We start from the raw sequence: 16,994 nt of genomic DNA, 5'->3' as shown, positions 1-16,994 counted from the left end.
GGGATCATCAAAACTAGAGTAGGATATTTCTTCTATTTCCCAACAGCTATATTTTTTCATCATGCAATGGTTCCAACCTAAATTTATATGTTGTTAGATATTTTTCTACTGTGTAACAATCATTCACAAACGTATATGGATCTAACTACATATACTGAAAGATATTTATCGCATGAATTCAAGAGATATCTGTAAGCTTCCAGACCCTTCATGAAAAAAAGTTCCCCTCTACATTCACCATAAATTTATTTTCATCAATGTGAACTTCAAATTTTCCACCCAAGGCAGGTTTCGGAGTGCACAATCTACTATGAGTTCTCAACTTCTCAAATTTTTTCTCAATAGTTGGGCATAGTTTTGAACAAACCTTTGATATTTCTTGCACTTTATCTATTTGCCTAATCATAAGTGCAGTCATTATCTCCTCACACATATGTATGACATGTTTGCCTCTAGCATGTAGAATGTAACTATTGAATGTCTAATATATTATAAATGCCTTATGGAATTTGTGGACATCTCTAGCAATGAAATCTATAAAAGCTAATAGACTTTCTACTTTCATCTCCTCTAGTAATAACCTGTACTCATCTACGTAGGTGCACCTAACAGCCTTCCAAAAGATATTATTCAAGGTAGATCCACTATGATTTTTCTTTCAATTCATGAAAACATATCTTGCACAGTTTATGTGTTCTGTGTTGGGAACCAAATTGCCTACTGCATTTTCGAGGCCTTAAAACAAAGATAAAACAAAGTAGATAAATTGCTCAAAAAATATAAATAGACTACTATTTTTATAAAGAGATTCAGTTGACATTGAAAGTGTAAATACAATTATCCACTGGTGGTCAAAAATTAATGTCCACCCTTGTAGTAACCCGCTCTTTTAATTATATTTAAAATTAGTAATGTGATAATTATTTATTGCATCTTTCAGCGATGAAACCCAATGATGATCTATGATTGATTTTGACTTATGACTTTGAGCTATATAATACTTAAAAGCAGAGTTATTATTGTATTTACGTCTGTTAGCTTCGCGTGAGAAACCGCGATAAGGATTATTGAGACAATCAATAATTATTATTTCAGATTATAACTGACTTAGCAAAGTCATGTTATTTAAATTTTTACAATAGAAGTATTATTTATATTATTAGTTATTATTATTATTTTTTCTTAAGTCGTGAATTTATTCCGACTTGTGAGGAAAATTAAATCTTCGGATTTAATTTAGATATTAGATGAGCAAACGAATTAAATCTAGGATTTAATTTAGAATTATTTTACAGTCCATCGATATTAATATCGAGCAGATACATCATCACACGTTACATATTGCAGTCATAAAAATTCCAAGACTAGATTTATTGCTTTTATTTACTTTCACTTTGCAATTTCTCGACCAATGAAATTCCATCTTATTTCCCCTAAATCAATACCTTTCCTACATTCCCATTTCATGCCTGCTGCATCATCAAAGAGAATGAGTAAAAGAAAAGAAAAGAAATAGGGGAAGAAAGAAAGAGGGAGATAAGAGACATGTGTGTGTGAAGCTGCTACGGCCACACTCCCCTCCAATCCCCTTCTCCATACCTATGTACCTATTCCTTGGCATGCTCAAGCTACAGCCGCAATATTCCCCAATCCCCTTCTCCCTACCTCTATACCTATTTCCTAGCACACTCAAGTGCACAACCAACTCCATTTGCCTTCCTAGCCTACAACTCCAGCCAAAACACGCCATTCTCTCTCATTCTTCACTAAGGAGTTCACTGAAGAGCAGGAGAGTCTCCATTAATTCCTTCTACCAACTTCAAGGTAAGCTTTGGCTTGAACTCTTTCCACCTCCTGCCATAACCTCACCTGCATTTGTTGAAGAAACAACATGTATTAATTATTTCAGCCATTCCAGTGGAGTTAAGTAACCAAGATTGAAGGAGTAAGAAACTTCATTCATACATTTTGTTGCCAAAAGTTTCAAGAGGTGAACCTTGGCTTTAATTCCTTAACTTTCATTATTATTCACCTACATTATAAGGCAATAACACCTTCGTTCTATTTCAGTTCCTAATCATCAATATCACAACAGCCAACCAACACGTTCTAAAGGTATTTATGTGACCTTTGTTATTCAATCCAGTTTGCATTCATACCATCAAACATGATCAGATTCAAATGATAGAAGATCTATATAGCGTAATGGACTTAGCAGCGAAGTACACTTTATAATGTAGAGCACCAATTACTTTTCTTTTGTGCAATTGTTAGTATGTATAAGAACTCGAACGAGCATAGTATGATTCTTAAGCAAAGCAAGGATGAGACTGCATCTTGTTTATATTTTAGGTTAGGAATCGATAAATGAAGCAGAGTAAGATTTGGCTTAGCTTTAGAGGGCTAGGGCCACTGCCTTATTGCCCCATCGAACTCCGAGAACAGCAGTGTCGACGGCGTCAATCGGTGAAGGGCAGATGACTCCCGACCCCAACGATGGCTCCTCGTCAATTCTTGAGTAGCAGCTGATTTATGCCTAATTGTTCTAATTTTGGGGGTTTACATGCGCATATTTTAAGTTAAATCTTCTGGAAATTGGTGCGTTTTATGGTTTGTTTTATGCTTTTCAGTAGATTTAGGTCTTATAGATGGAAGAGTGCGATTTTGGAGATTTTGGGGGTAAGAATGGTGTTTTTAGGCACACTTTGTTATGCAGAGCTGAACTTCTCTATGAAGGCCCGTGCCAGAGTAGAGAAGCCCGCTTCAGAGCAGAGGAGTGCGCTCCAGAAGTCGCCAGCGAAATCCGCTCAAGCCAGAGAAATGAGAAAGCTAGAGCGGAGAGCCAGAGCAGCGAAATGAGGAAATGCCAGAGGAATCGAGGCGAGCGCGGAAATGTCAGAGGAATCGAGACGAGCGCGGAAATTCCAGAGGAATCGAGGCGAGCACGGAAATGCCAGAGGAATCGAGGCGAGCGCGGAAATGCCAGATGAATCGAAGCGAGCGAGGAATCTCCAGAGGAATCGCTATGCCAGAGGAATCAAACGCCAGAGAAATCACCATTTCTCTGGAGTCAGCGAAATCAAGAAGCCAATGTAGCCAAGTCATCACCAGAGGAGTCAAGAGTCAGAGCAGAGGAGATAGGAGTCCATTACAGCGGAATCGAGAAGCCAGAGAAATCACCATTCCTCTGGCGAAAGCCAGAGCGGAAACCATCCCGCTGGCGAGAACCCCGAATTCGGCCAGGGAGGAGATTATTTCTGGGGCACGCGTCACAACTGGAGAGTTGCCTTATTTTGCACGATTCTATTGCCTTTAGGGGCCGTTTGATTTGCAGTTTAGGATTAATTAGGATTAAAATTATCTTGAGAAATTAGTGTGGATTAGTGTGGATTTATATTATTTCATGGGTGTTTGATATCGTGGCTACTTAATCCTATATTGTGTTTGATATCCATAGGATTATGTTGGATTATATTATCTAATACCAAAACTATCCTCATATAATTTTAAATATATCATGTGTGTCCACCATTACTTGGGCATTTGCATCGATATGCGTGAGGAAGGGTAGCAGAATTTTTATCCAACTTCGCAGTATTAAAGTTATCCGAGGGGGGAGGGCCGGATTATTAGTATGGGTTAATCCCACAAAATAGCATGGAGAAGTAGGATTAAGTAGGAGTTGACCATATTAATATAACATGATATCAAACATCACACTAATCTGTATTAATTTAATTTATCCTACCTATAAACCCATATCAAACAGGCCCTTAGAGTTCTACTTTGCATGGCAACTTTCATGGTGATCCAGAAGGATTTGAAGTCTATAAATAGGGCCATACTTTTCATTGTAAAATATCAATCCCTTGCCCTAGTTTTAGACGCCATCTTAGAAATCTGTTGGCATCCGAAGCTTAGGAATTTAATTGCTTTCATAGTTTCGAGTTTTTATTGTTCTAAGTTAGATTTCAATTTAGTTTTTAGTTTAGTTTCTTGGATTGCGATTCAGTGACACAATTACACGTTCAAAACATTTACGGTATTTCGTATTTCAATTCAATTTATTTCGTTTAATCATGATTACGTTTTTCATTCATGTTCATGCTTTCTTTTTAATTATGCAATTTAAATTATGCACTTTAGTTTATGCCTAGATTAGAAGTCTTTAAATTTACAAGTATTTAATTTCTTAAGTAGGTTTAATTTAAGTTCTTTAAAATCTTGCCTAGGGTTTAATAGTTCAATTCGCCTAGTTTAATTTTAAGTTCGGTTTTTAATTAAGTTTTTAATTCCAAGTTTTAGTTTAATAATCAATCTTTTTACTGCTTTCTTTACTGTTTTTCCTGCAATACAATTAGAAGCCCTTAAAGACTTTCCTTGAGAGATGACACTGGGTCAACTTACCATCACTAGAATGTCCTTGTCCTATTGCAAGTCAAACTAGAGGTGTTCTAGGTTGAGTCAGCAGCAGCGGCTCGGTGCACGGCAGCGGTAGAGCTTTAGGCGGAGACGGCTGAATTGAATTGGCATGAGAAGAGTTAGGACTTTCTTTACCCCGTTCGCCGGATTTCAAAAGTGGTGGCGGCGGATTTAGGCGAGAAGCTCACCTTGATGCTCCGCGATTCGTTAAATCTAGAGAGCAGAGAGTAGATAGAGCAGAGCAGAGAGTGGGAGAGCAGAGTATATAGCAGAGCAGAGCAGAGATTAGAGAGAGCAGAGCTGAGAGCGAGAGAGCAGAGCAGAGATAAAAGAGCAGAGAATAGAAAGAGCAGAGCAAAGAGTAGAGAGAGCAGAGCAGAGAGTAGAAAGAGCAGAGCAGAGAGCGAGAGAGCACAGAGTAGAGAGTAGAGAGAGCAGAGCATAGAGCGAGAGAGCAGAGCAGATAGTAGAGAGAGCAGAGGAGAGAGCGAGAGAGCAAAGAGAGAGGATGAGTTTGAGGGAGAGGGTCTTGGGCCTTCCCTTTTATTTTTACTTTGTAATTGGGCCTTTAGGGTATTTGTTAAATTATTTCAGTAATTGGGCTATTTTCTTAGGCCTGTTTGATTATTTTACTCGGGCCGACTACATTTGATTATTTGAGCCCAACTATTTTAATTCAGTAAATGAGCTACGATTTTAATTATGTTTGGCCATGTTCATTTTAAATTATATGAGTTGCATGCCCTTAATTGGTTCATTGTGGACTAATTATTCTTTTATCGATGGGCCCAGATTTATTTAATTATTTTACTGGAACTCCAAGTTATATATATATAAGTGGGCTGTAATTATTTATTTTAATTCAAGCCCACTCTCATGTAAATATTTGACTACCTTATATTTAGGCCTTTTATTTTGGATTAATTTCATTATTATTCTTTTATATTTATTTAAGCTCGATAAATTATCAGTCTTGATTAATCGATTAATTCGATCCAGCTATTACTAAATTATGGATTAATTATTATGGGATTATTGCATGAGTAATCGGATTCAGCTATTCCCCTTTTCCGATTAAATATGGCAAGATCTATTAGATTCTCATGTGAGTTAAAGCACCCTAAGACGAACGGGTTAGTCATAGTTATTTACCCGATCGTGCGAAACGAGTTTCAGTTAGTTTATTTTTCTTATTTAATCCGAGAGTTAGGATTAATAGTAGAATTTCCCGGACTATTAAGTCGGAATAATGTATCATGCATAAGAGAGTCATGCATCATTAATTTCACATTCTCATTAATCGAGGATTCCCTTCGAACACATATCTTATATTATATTCTCACAATTAAGGTCAAGCGCGAGAGTAATTACTAAGCAAGAGCTATTGCACCACAACAAGAGTTGGCAGCAGGTGAGCATTACTTTCGTATATATCAAATGAGTTTAAATATTACGTTCAAGCAAGTTATTTCATGACAAAATCTTTGAGTTGAAGTTATTTCAAGTATTGTCTTGCCATAAAATGTTTCAATTTCTGTATGATATCTATTTGATGTGGCTTTGCCCGTTATCATGCAATCGAAATCGGGTCTTGAGCAGTTGATAGGTATCCTGCCTTGACTAGTGTACACGAGGGACCATGAGTCATCTAGCGGATTGGCCGGTCCGGTGTCCGTTGAGAGGTGGCCACCTCTCTGGCACACAGCTTCAGATGTGATAGATTATGAAAACTTAGATTGCAGTCGAACTTTAAGAATCACAAATGAATTTAGTAAGCTTGGGCCTTTTAGCGAAAACTCCATTGATGTACTGTTTATGATGGCATGACAATTTACAATTTATTTAACATGTATTTTATACTTAGGCATATGTGCCCACTGAGTACTTTTGTACTCAGCCCTGCATATATTTCTAAATGTGCAGGTTGAGCAGCTGCCGGTGGTGATGAAGTGACGAGCGGAACCCTTTTGTCTCATCCTTATGTATTAATGAACTCTGGGGATACATGTCTTCATACATGTAATCAGAACCTTATTCCGCTGCGTACTCAGAAGTTTTATGTTATTTTGGCTAAGTCGGAGTTATCCGAACTTACTAGTTTATTTGAGTCTAAATGACTAAACCTCCGTTATATTATAAATATTCCTTTTGTTAACAATGATAGAATACGATCCTCCCTGTTTGATTATCCCCCTTTCTACCCCCGCTTCTAATCTCCCTCCCTTAGTCACGGTTTTCCCGGCTTAATTATCCTTAATTAGGCTCGATCATGACAACCCTTCACCATTTGTAACTCCTAGATTGTTAAACAAAATTTGCAGAAATCATGTACAAAATTCTTCATTTTGAATCTCAACAATAGCCCACGCTATTGGGAACATTTGATTGTTCCCATCTTTCCCCACAGCACACAACAAGATTCCACTCAAATATGGTTTTGAAAAACACCCATCGAGTCCAATCACAGGTCTACTGCCCATTCTAAAGCCTTTTATCCGTGAGCTAAAACCCAAGTAGAATCCCTTAAACACATGTCCTTCACCCAAAAGCAACTCAAACTTGCCCTCTTGGTCTACCCTTCTTAGTTCGACCACATATCTCCTAAGTAGGCCATAATGTTCATCTACTAACCCTCTCACAAGTTCTAATGCAAGTGCATTAGCCTTGTACCATCTATCTTTTGGTACGTTAGTTGCATACCTCTATAATATGTCCAACCCTAAGTCATTTACAGACAAGTTTGGTCTCATCCTAAATACCTTCACATACTTGTTGGCTATCTATCTCGACTTCATGAGTTTATTATCCATAGACCGATGGCATATATGTTCACCCCCAAATATTTGATCATATATGTTCCATCACACTTCACAACAGTGCCATAAACTTTCCAAGTACAAGGAGATGTGCATATTGTCTCACATTGAGTTCTAGAAACCCTCTTAAAGTGTACGAATGTTCCATTTTCTATAGCCCATTCTGTGAGAGCACTTTTCACACTAAAAACCATCTTCAAACGGTAGTCCAAGTTTAATCTCTAAATATTTGTGATTGCACCTTAGCTCATACACATTTTTTTTCGTCTAGGTCAGACATCGTTTTACTCATCCGACTCAGATGAATTCACATCACCATTAAAGGTTTCATAATTAGAAATATTATTCCCCTCAACTGTAGCATTGAGAACAATGTCAAATAGGTTATGTTGTTGTTCTGCTATAAGCCTCGTACTATTCCTTATTTTTTCGTGCGAGTGGTGAAAAGTAAGGGTAAATGAAATATTTTGTACTGGCCCGCTATTTTATTTTTATGATTAAGATTAGTAAATGCGATATTTATTTATTGCATCTTTCAGTTACATTAATCCAGAGTGATTAATATTCAATTAATTCACCTTAGAGTCCTAAATTATTTGCATTTGCGTAAGATAATCACGATTGAATTATCGAGCAAGACTAACAACGTGCTCAACAAAGGCTATTTCGAAAAAAAGTTATTTCCGCTGCGTATGTTATCAGTCTAACTGATCTATCCTCTGATAGTCAGAAATACTTGTAACATCTCTGTTTTAGCAAACTCGACTGAAGCCTTAACGTGCATCAGTTAAGTTCCATTGACTTAACTGATAACTCTTTACTGAAGAGTATTTCAGTATCAATCGTCAACCCTGTTTGGTCAAAACTCCTTTCAGTTAACAGGCGTCTAAGTTTGCGTGTAAAGTTTCGTTTTGATCTCTATCTTAAGATCCCTCTATTTTTGAGTAAAAATAGCCTATAGGTGTATTCCCCCGCCCCCATACACCTATTTGAGACCCTCCGGACCTAACATCTTATTATTTTTATAAGCGAGCATAGCTCAGTGCACGAGCATGTCATGCACTTGGAAAACTTGCTTGATGGACTTGACTTGCTTAGTGGGAGTATCGACGGTGAGGCTAAAGTCGATATTATCCTGAGCCATCTTATCGAGTCTTTTAATTAAGAACTTCCACCTCAACACTGTTATGAGCAAGTAAGATAATACTCTTTTCGAGTTGTTGAATGCTCTAGTTACGGCTAAGGTAGTTGTGTGAAAGAGATGTGCAAGCACTTGTTATTGCCAAAGGAGGGCCATCTTCTTCGTCGAAAGACGGGAATAAGAAGGGTCCAAGGGGCAAGAAAGACAAGGAAAATAGTCGGAGTAGTGGTGCGATAAAGATTGAGTATTGGAGAATTTTTTTTCTTTCAAACTTTGCAATTAGTCCTAAGGAATCAGAAGGTGGTTATTAGCAATGACAAACAATTCTTAGAAGTGGACTATGTCAATAATAATTCATCCAAGTCAGATATTGTGCTTCAAGAAATCGAAGGCAATAGACAAGCGATTCCATAATCCAACCGAGTGTGCGAGAGTTTGTACCACAAGACACTACACACACTGTTGACATATACGTGCCACCACAACTCCATTGTAGTGGGAGGGTTGTGGGACCCGATTGATTTATGTTCTTGGGAGAATCTTTAGATTCGGTCATTGATAGTGAATATAAGAAAATCGACCCGAATATCTAATTGGAATTAGTGGGAGACGAGAATGATTATTCCTGGAACGCCTCAATTGATTCTGTAATGCAATCCATTAAGAAAATGGGTGTATGCTGGAAAATCTTGCTACCAGAAGGCAGTAAAGCCATAGGTTGCAAGTGAGTATACAAGGAATGATAAGTCTGAATGAGCAAGGTCGTAGTTTTTAAAGCTAAACTGGTGGCGCAAGGTTATACCCAGTATGAGTGTATAGATTATGATGATGTTTTTTCGCCAGCTTCTATGCTCATGAATTCAGACCATTTTACCCATAGCAGCTCACTTAAACCATCAAGGTCTGGCAAATGGATGTCACAATTTTTTTTTTCTAAAACTGTTACCTTGGAGAAGGTTGGGACATCTATGTACAACAGTCTTAAGGTTACGTGGGAGAGGAAGAGAAGCATCTCGTGTCATCGGTGATGTGGTTTACCTTGTATTTTATGTAGATAGTACCCTCCTAATTGGCGACAATATGGAGTTATTATCAGACATAAAGTAGTGGTTATCTGAACAATTTCAGATGAAAGACTAAGGAGGTATAGTATACATCTTTGTGATCAAGCTTATAAAGGATCACTGGAAAAGGATGTTGGGCTTATCTCGAGTGTCTTACATTGATATTGAGAATACTCGTTTTAGTATGTATATCGCCAAGAAAGGATTGCAACCTTTGAGCTATGACGTTCCTTTATCTAAATACACATGTCTTAAGATGCCTATTCAGGTTGAGGAAATGAAGGCTTCATTCTACGTTTCCGCAGTAGATAGCCTCATGTATGGATTGCTATGTACAAGATCTGATATTTGCTATGCAGTTAGCATGGTTGTAAGATATCAGTATAGTCCTAGTTAAGGACACTGAACTGTGGTAAATTATATTCTCAAGTCCCTGACTAGAGAATAAGGATAGTTTACCAGTTAGACAGTTTAGTTCCTTTTTGGATTATACGGTTTCGGATTTCCAGGCTGACTGGAACAAAGAATAATTACCTCGAGCTATGTGTTTTCCTTGGGAGGTAAAACCATTTGGTTTGACCACTACCTCCAGGATCTAAGAGTGATTTCTAGTTTGCGTGAGAGGATCACCTTCATGATAACTCAAGTGCAGTTGCAAACTCTAAGAAATCCATGAACCACAAGGGGTCAAACACATGGAGAGTAAGTACCAAGTTATACGATTATTCATAAATCGAGGTTATGTGCTCATAGAATAAATTCTCACATATTGGAGAAACCTACTAATCCTTTTACAAAAGGCTTATCGCAAATGGTCATTGAACGATGGGAATGCGATTGATGCCACTTACTTAGGAAACTTTAAGTATAAGTGGGAGAAGTGTTAGGTGATTGATTTTTAGACGCATTGTATACTAAAATTTTACTTTAGTATAAGTGGGAGATTGTTGGATTTGTATACAGAAAGCAAGAACGTTTTATGCTTGTATACAATGATTCATGTGTTCACTATTTTATCTCCTATCTGATTGTGTTCAAGATTGCATATGTATGTCCTTTATCTCTATATAAGTTGATTATATGGTGATTAACGGATCACAGAAGGTCATATGATTTGAATAAACTTAAGAGATATGAATAGATCACAGCCAAGATGACGCTAGGACGAGTCGTTGGTCTAGGCTGCAGTATAGATGGAAATAGTTTGTCTTAACTATTTTTCTATACTGGTACGTCATAACGTATTGATAGGATCACAGTGAGATATATTCTTCTATCTGACATAAGTGAAGAATCAAGATCTCGGTGACTTAATAGAATCTTAATACTAATAAGATTTCAGATATATATGTTGGTTCGTGTATCACTTTGATTTACTATGGGTGAGAGTTATATATTAACTTGAGTACTCTGTATCTTGGGTGATAGCGGTCAATATATGATATTTGGTTATCTGTATTAGTACTCGTATCCGGTATAGGAAAATGACATCCCCTTAACGAGCTCAATAAGGTTTATTGTGTTAAACCCTGCAGGTTGATTGAGTTCAGGCGCAATAATAAGGTTTGAGTGGTACTGCTTAAGGATTGCAAAAAGATTAATTAATTTAAGCTGTCAGAGCTCTAATTAATTAATGGATGTCGGATATTTTAAATACGGAGATTTAATAAGTCTAAATACAAGCCCCGACTCATCACCGGTAATAAAGGGGTAAGTCAGTATTGATTCTCTAGTGGAATGAATTAATTGTGATCTGGGCTGATCATAAGAATTAATTCATTAGAGACCCATCTTTATTCCTTGTATCTGATCCCTAGACTGGCCCAAAGTCTCCTGAGCCCAATAGGAGTATAATTCGCCCACTACAGTTATTGGTGCCCTAGAACTGTATTTTGTCTATAAATACATCTATCTGCTCTCAGGATAATACACACAAATAATTAAGGTTTTTAGAGAGCAGTAGGTGATTTATGCTTAATTGTTCATATTTTAGGGGCTTGATTGTGCTATGTTAGAGTTAATTATTCTGGAATTTGGTGCGTTTATGAGTCTGTTTTATGCTTTACAGGAGATTTTTATAAAATAGGAGATAGAATGATATTTTGGAGATTTTGGATTAGAATTGCGTATTCTGGCGCAAACTGGTGCCCAGAGCTGAAAAACCCGCACCAGACCAGAGCTGATAATCCCGCGCCAGAACTGACCACGCTCGACAGAGCTGAAATGACATAGCCAGAGCTGACTCCATAGTCAGAGCTCATCATCTCCAGAGCATAACTCATTCTCCAGAGCAGAACTCATTTATCAGAGCAGAGCTAGAGCTCGACAGAGCTGAAGCTCAGTCACCAGAGCGGACTTCACTCGCCAAAGTCAACACAAGTCCAGAGCTGACTACTTATCCAGAGCGGACATCCAGAGCTGCCAAGACGCCAAAGCTGCCAAGACTTGCCGAGCAAGTTATCCTGAAGTCTCTTGTGCGCGCACGCAGCCTTTGATACTTATCTTTTAAGCCCAGTTTTGGCTGGGCCGTACTTGATGGTAATTAGGGTTGATGAAGGATGGTCTGTAAAAAGGGTTGAACGTTCATGATCAAGGACAGTCTTCTGCCTCCAGCAATTTAAATCTTTTAGCCTTCGTTCCAAGAGTAGCTTAGACCTTAGGCAATCAAAACAATTTTAGTTTAATTCTCGTTTTATATAGTTCTTAGTTTCGAGTTTTAGTTAGTTCTTAGTTAGCTTTCAATTCCGTTTTAGTTAGTTCTTCGTTTAGAGTTGTAATCAAGTGACAGATTTGCTTCTCGAGACGTTTTATGGTATTTTGTATTTACTTTAATTTCTTTGCATCGTTTAAATTATGCTTTGCTTTCAATTATGCAATTTCGTTTCTGCCTAGTTAGATTAGAAGCTTTTAATTAAAGTTATTTAAATCCAACTCGCCTAGTTAATTCTTTTACTTTATGCTTTTAATTCTGCCTAGGGTTTTAATGTTTAATTTTCGCACAAGCATTAGTTTAATTCTTTTCTGCCTAGTTAATTTTAAGATTAAGTTTTAGTTAAGTTTAATTTACAAGCATTAGTTAATGGTTCTTTTCCGCCTAGATAATTCTTAAGTTTAATGTCTAGTTAAGTTTAATTCTAAGCTTTTGTTAATTTTACTGCTTTCATTCCAAATATTTACTGCTTTCTTGTGATACAATTAGAAGTCCTTTAAGATCTTTCTTGAGAGACGACATTGGGTCAACTTACCATTGCTATAGTATCATTGTCCTATTGCAAGTCAATCTAGAGGTGTTTTAGGTTGAGTCAGTAGGGGGCGCCAATTTCAAGGTGGTCGAATTCTCTGTGGGAGTTCTCATAGTTCGTTGTCCATCCAACATTGGGAATTGAGCGGGATACAGTTCAGAAGATCTGAGGTGGAGTCAGATTTTTCGCAGGAAATCAAGTTCTAGCAGTTTCCGAATAACGGCCATAACTTCCTCTACAGAACTTGGATTTGGACGAAACAGGTGCCCACAGAAATCTCTTTTTAAAATAAAGAAATAGTATTTCTGGGCAAAATACGATTGGATGACGTTTGAGGCTTCAAACGCAGGATTGAAGTTGGCTGACCTGTTCAGCGACAAATTGATGAATTCTTAGGAATTCTTCAGGTATTTCTAACTCCAAGGTACAACACTTATTTTAATAGGAGCATGCTAGGTTTAATCGATGTATGGCGAATTAAGATAATCCAAGAGACGATCTTCGGACAAATCGAGTATTAATTAAGTTTAATATTCCTACACAAAGACCTTATGTGGAAAATAGTCAGGGTTGGATTCTATTGGCCCACGATGGGGGAGGACGCTAAAAATTTTGTCAAGAAATATGAGACTTGTCAGAAGTTTGCCCCGTGTATCAACACGCCAGGGAGACCATGGGCACAATGCAAGCCACTTGTCCGTTTGACAAGTGGAGAATCGACATCGTCGGAAAATTACCGACAGTACCGGGAGGGAAGTGCTTCCTCATTGTAGCAGTGGATTATTTCTCGAAGTGGGTATAGGCGGAAGCTGTAACCAAGATTAACGAATGTGCTATTGAAAGATTCTTATGGCACAATATTTGTTGTCGGTATGGGTCACCCAGGGTGTTAGTCTCAGACAATGGATCACAGTTCATAGGGAAACGGATCGAGGATTTCTATCTAAGAATGGATATAGTGCAGCGCTTCGTGTCAGTAGCGCATCATCAATCAAATGGGCAAGTGGAACTCACCAACCACACTATTTGTGAAGGGCTGAAGAAACGATTAGAAAAGTGTAAGGGTAAGTGGGCAGAGGAGCTAGATGGCGTCTTACGGGCTCACCGTACTAGCCCTAAGGCTGCTATAGGGGAGGCCCCATTCACTTTGGTTTATAGTTCCAACGCTGTCATCCCGGCAGAGGTGCGCCTAGCCTCGCACTGTATCTTGCCTTATGATCCCATCAGGAACGACGAGCTGCGTCGCCTTGATCTCGATATGATAGACCTGCACCGAGATGCAGCTGTGTTGAGAACAGCCAAGTATAAGAGCCTTGTCAAGGCTGGGTTTCACAAAAAAGTCATAGTAAGAAAGTTTAACAAAGGGGATTTAGTGCTGAAGCGCGTGGATGCGCTCCACCCAACCAAGAAGTTCGATCCCACTTGGGAGGGTCCGTTTGTTGTGACAGAAGTGATGGAAGGAGGAGCTTATCATCTTTCAGATGCAGAGGGTAGGCCGCTCACCAGGCCTTGGAATATCAATACAATGAAAAAGTTTTACGCTTGAAATTTCTCAGCGTTGACATATCTTTGTAGACTGGATACTCTTTTTCCCCACTGGGATTTTAATGAGGTTCGGGACCAAGTTTCTTGAATAAAATGGGATTCTTGGTTTTAGGGTACATACCAGTGTTGGTTTTCTCTTTTCTGCTCTTCAATATTTTGTTTATGCATGTATGAATGGGAACAAAAAGCAGGGCTGACAAACAATCGTGCTTCACTTCTAAAGTACGCGCACGACACTGGGAGGGGGGGATTAGGGGGTGTATGCCTCCTTCACCTCTCATATCCTATTTTTTAGGATAAAAAAATCAAAATCAAAGCAAAAAGGTTTACATTGTGAAGTGCTACCTAAGTCGCGAGCTCCCTAAGCTGCCTTAGCTGCGAGCATTAAGTTGTAGAGCTGCCTAAGTCGCGAGCTCCCAGAGTTGCCTTAGCTGCGAGCATTAAGTTGTAGAGCTTCCTAAGTCGTGAGCTCCTAGAGCTGCCTTAGCCGCGAGCATTAAGTTGTAGAGCTGCCTAAGTCGCGAGCTCCCAAAGCTGCCTTAGCCGCGAGCATTAAGTTGTAGAGCTGCCTAAGTCGCGAGCTCCCAAAGCTGCCTTAGCCGCGAGCATTAAGTTGTAGAGCTGCCTAAGTCGCGAGCTCCCAAAGCTGCCTTAGCCGCGAGCATTAAGTTGTAGAGCTGCCTAAGTCGCGAGCTCCCAGAGCTGCCTTAGCTGCAAGCATTAAGTTGTGGAGCTACCTAAGTCGCGAGCTCCCAGAGCTGCCTTAGCCGCGAGCATTAAGTTGTAGAGCTGCCTAAGTCGCGAGCTTCCAGAACTGCCTTAGCCGCGAACATTAAGTTGTAGAGCTGTCTAAGTCGCGAGCTCCCAGAGCTGCCTTAGCTGGGAGCATTAAGTTTTAGAGCTGCCTAAGTCGCGAGCTCCCAAAGCTACCTCAGCCGCGAGCATTAAGTTGTAGAGTTGCCTAAGTCGCGAGCTCCCAGAGCTGCCTTAGTCGCGAACATTAAGTTGTAGAGTTGCCTAAGTCGCGAGCTCCCAAAGCTGCCTTAGCTGCGAGCATTAAGTTTTAGAGCTGCCTAAGTCGCAAGCTCCCAGAGCTGCCTTAGCCGCGAGCATTAAGTTGTAGAGCTGCCTAAGTCGCGAGAGCTGCCTTAGCCGCGAGCATTAAGTTGTAGAGTTGCCTAAGTCGCGAGCTCCCCGAGCTGCCTTAGCCGCAAGCATTAAAATTTAGAGCTGCTTAAGTCGCGAGCTCCCAGAGCTGCCTTAGCCGCAAGCATTAAAATTTAGAGCTGCTTAAGTCGCGAGCTCCCAGAGCTGCCTTAGCTGCGAGTATCAAAATTTTTACAAGTGCATACGAAATTCGTAAAGCCGAATTAAGTTCGAGCATTAATATAAGAATTTCACATTTGTGAGATTGACTTAAGGGGCATTGATCTAAACTTACAAGTCAGAATTGCAATATAATATGAAGAGTTGCACACGAGATAAAGTTGGGGGGAGGGGGGTAGGTGGTGGGTCAACGTCAAAATTGAAAGTATAGCATAAAATAATTAAGTAAATAATAAGAGTAATATAGTTATTTAACAATTTATCCATTATTTTTCAACAAAGAGAACATGTGAGTATATGATAAAAAAAAATTCTATTAAAGAGAACATGAGATAACAAGAGTGGAAATGATAAAAAATTTCCACCTTTTCATTTCCATCATTTTCTCATGATAATTTTACAATTAAAGAGAACGCAGCCTTAGTCATAAGGCTTATATCACTCCAATTGTATATAGATATAGAGTTCAAGAAAATACTCTTATCCATAGCAGTAAATTCTTCAGCATGTACCTTTTTACCCGAATTTAAGGTTTGTTTTAGGAAATCTAGTATCTTTTGAAATTGAAGCAGTGAAACATCGAGCAAAAATAAAAAATAAAGTAACCATTGACTTTGTGTAAACTGAAAAGTTGCCTATCCAATTGCATATGTTGCACACACAAAAAGCAAACGTGCAGCACAAAGTATCAACGAAAGTAACAACACTGAACACAAGAGTTGTTCACCCAGTTCGGTTAAACAACCTACGTCTGGGGGGCCACTCCCAGGGTAAATTATCCACTAGTGAAGATAAGATATTTACAGGACTTATGCGACAGACTCTCTAGCCTTCTAGCCTCAATATCTTCCCAAACCCTCACAACGATGAATAATTGAGAGAAGAACGACAATCAACTCTCTAAGTGTGAATACTACACATTCACCACCTAAACCCATAAAAATATCATCCACCAACTGGCTGGAGAAAGCAACAAACGAATAAGAAAATACTACCCCAACAGATTGCTCAATAAACCCAATAAAAAGCAATCGAACAAGATCACACACACTCACGAAATTGTATGATCTGAAACCCACGAAATTACTCTCCAATATGTAGAAGAATATCAATGAAATCAGCCACCAAAAACGTCCTCCTTCTCTTCCTTAAATAGGCAAACCCTAGAAAGAGTTATATCTTGAGTAGAACTCTAATAAAGATGATATACTCAATCTATAATTATAATCCCTCAATATTTCGAGCATATTGCTGATATAATGTGAGATATAACCATAAGAGACGTGATATACTCAAACACTAATGAGCTGGAAAAACGCAAAGCTGCTGCTGGACACCTGCACAAGAAAGTATCAGCCAAAGTACCAGACACTGAATGGTACTTTGCTTGTAATCGTTTCTGAACATCCTGAGATACTTCTGGTACATTGTCTACATA

Source organism: Salvia miltiorrhiza, chromosome 7 (assembly GCF_028751815.1).
Source record: "Salvia miltiorrhiza cultivar Shanhuang (shh) chromosome 7, IMPLAD_Smil_shh, whole genome shotgun sequence".
NCBI lineage: Eukaryota > Viridiplantae > Streptophyta > Magnoliopsida > Lamiales > Lamiaceae > Salvia > Salvia miltiorrhiza.
The sequence above is the reverse complement of the archived record's forward strand: the minus strand, read 5'-3'. Positions refer to the sequence as shown.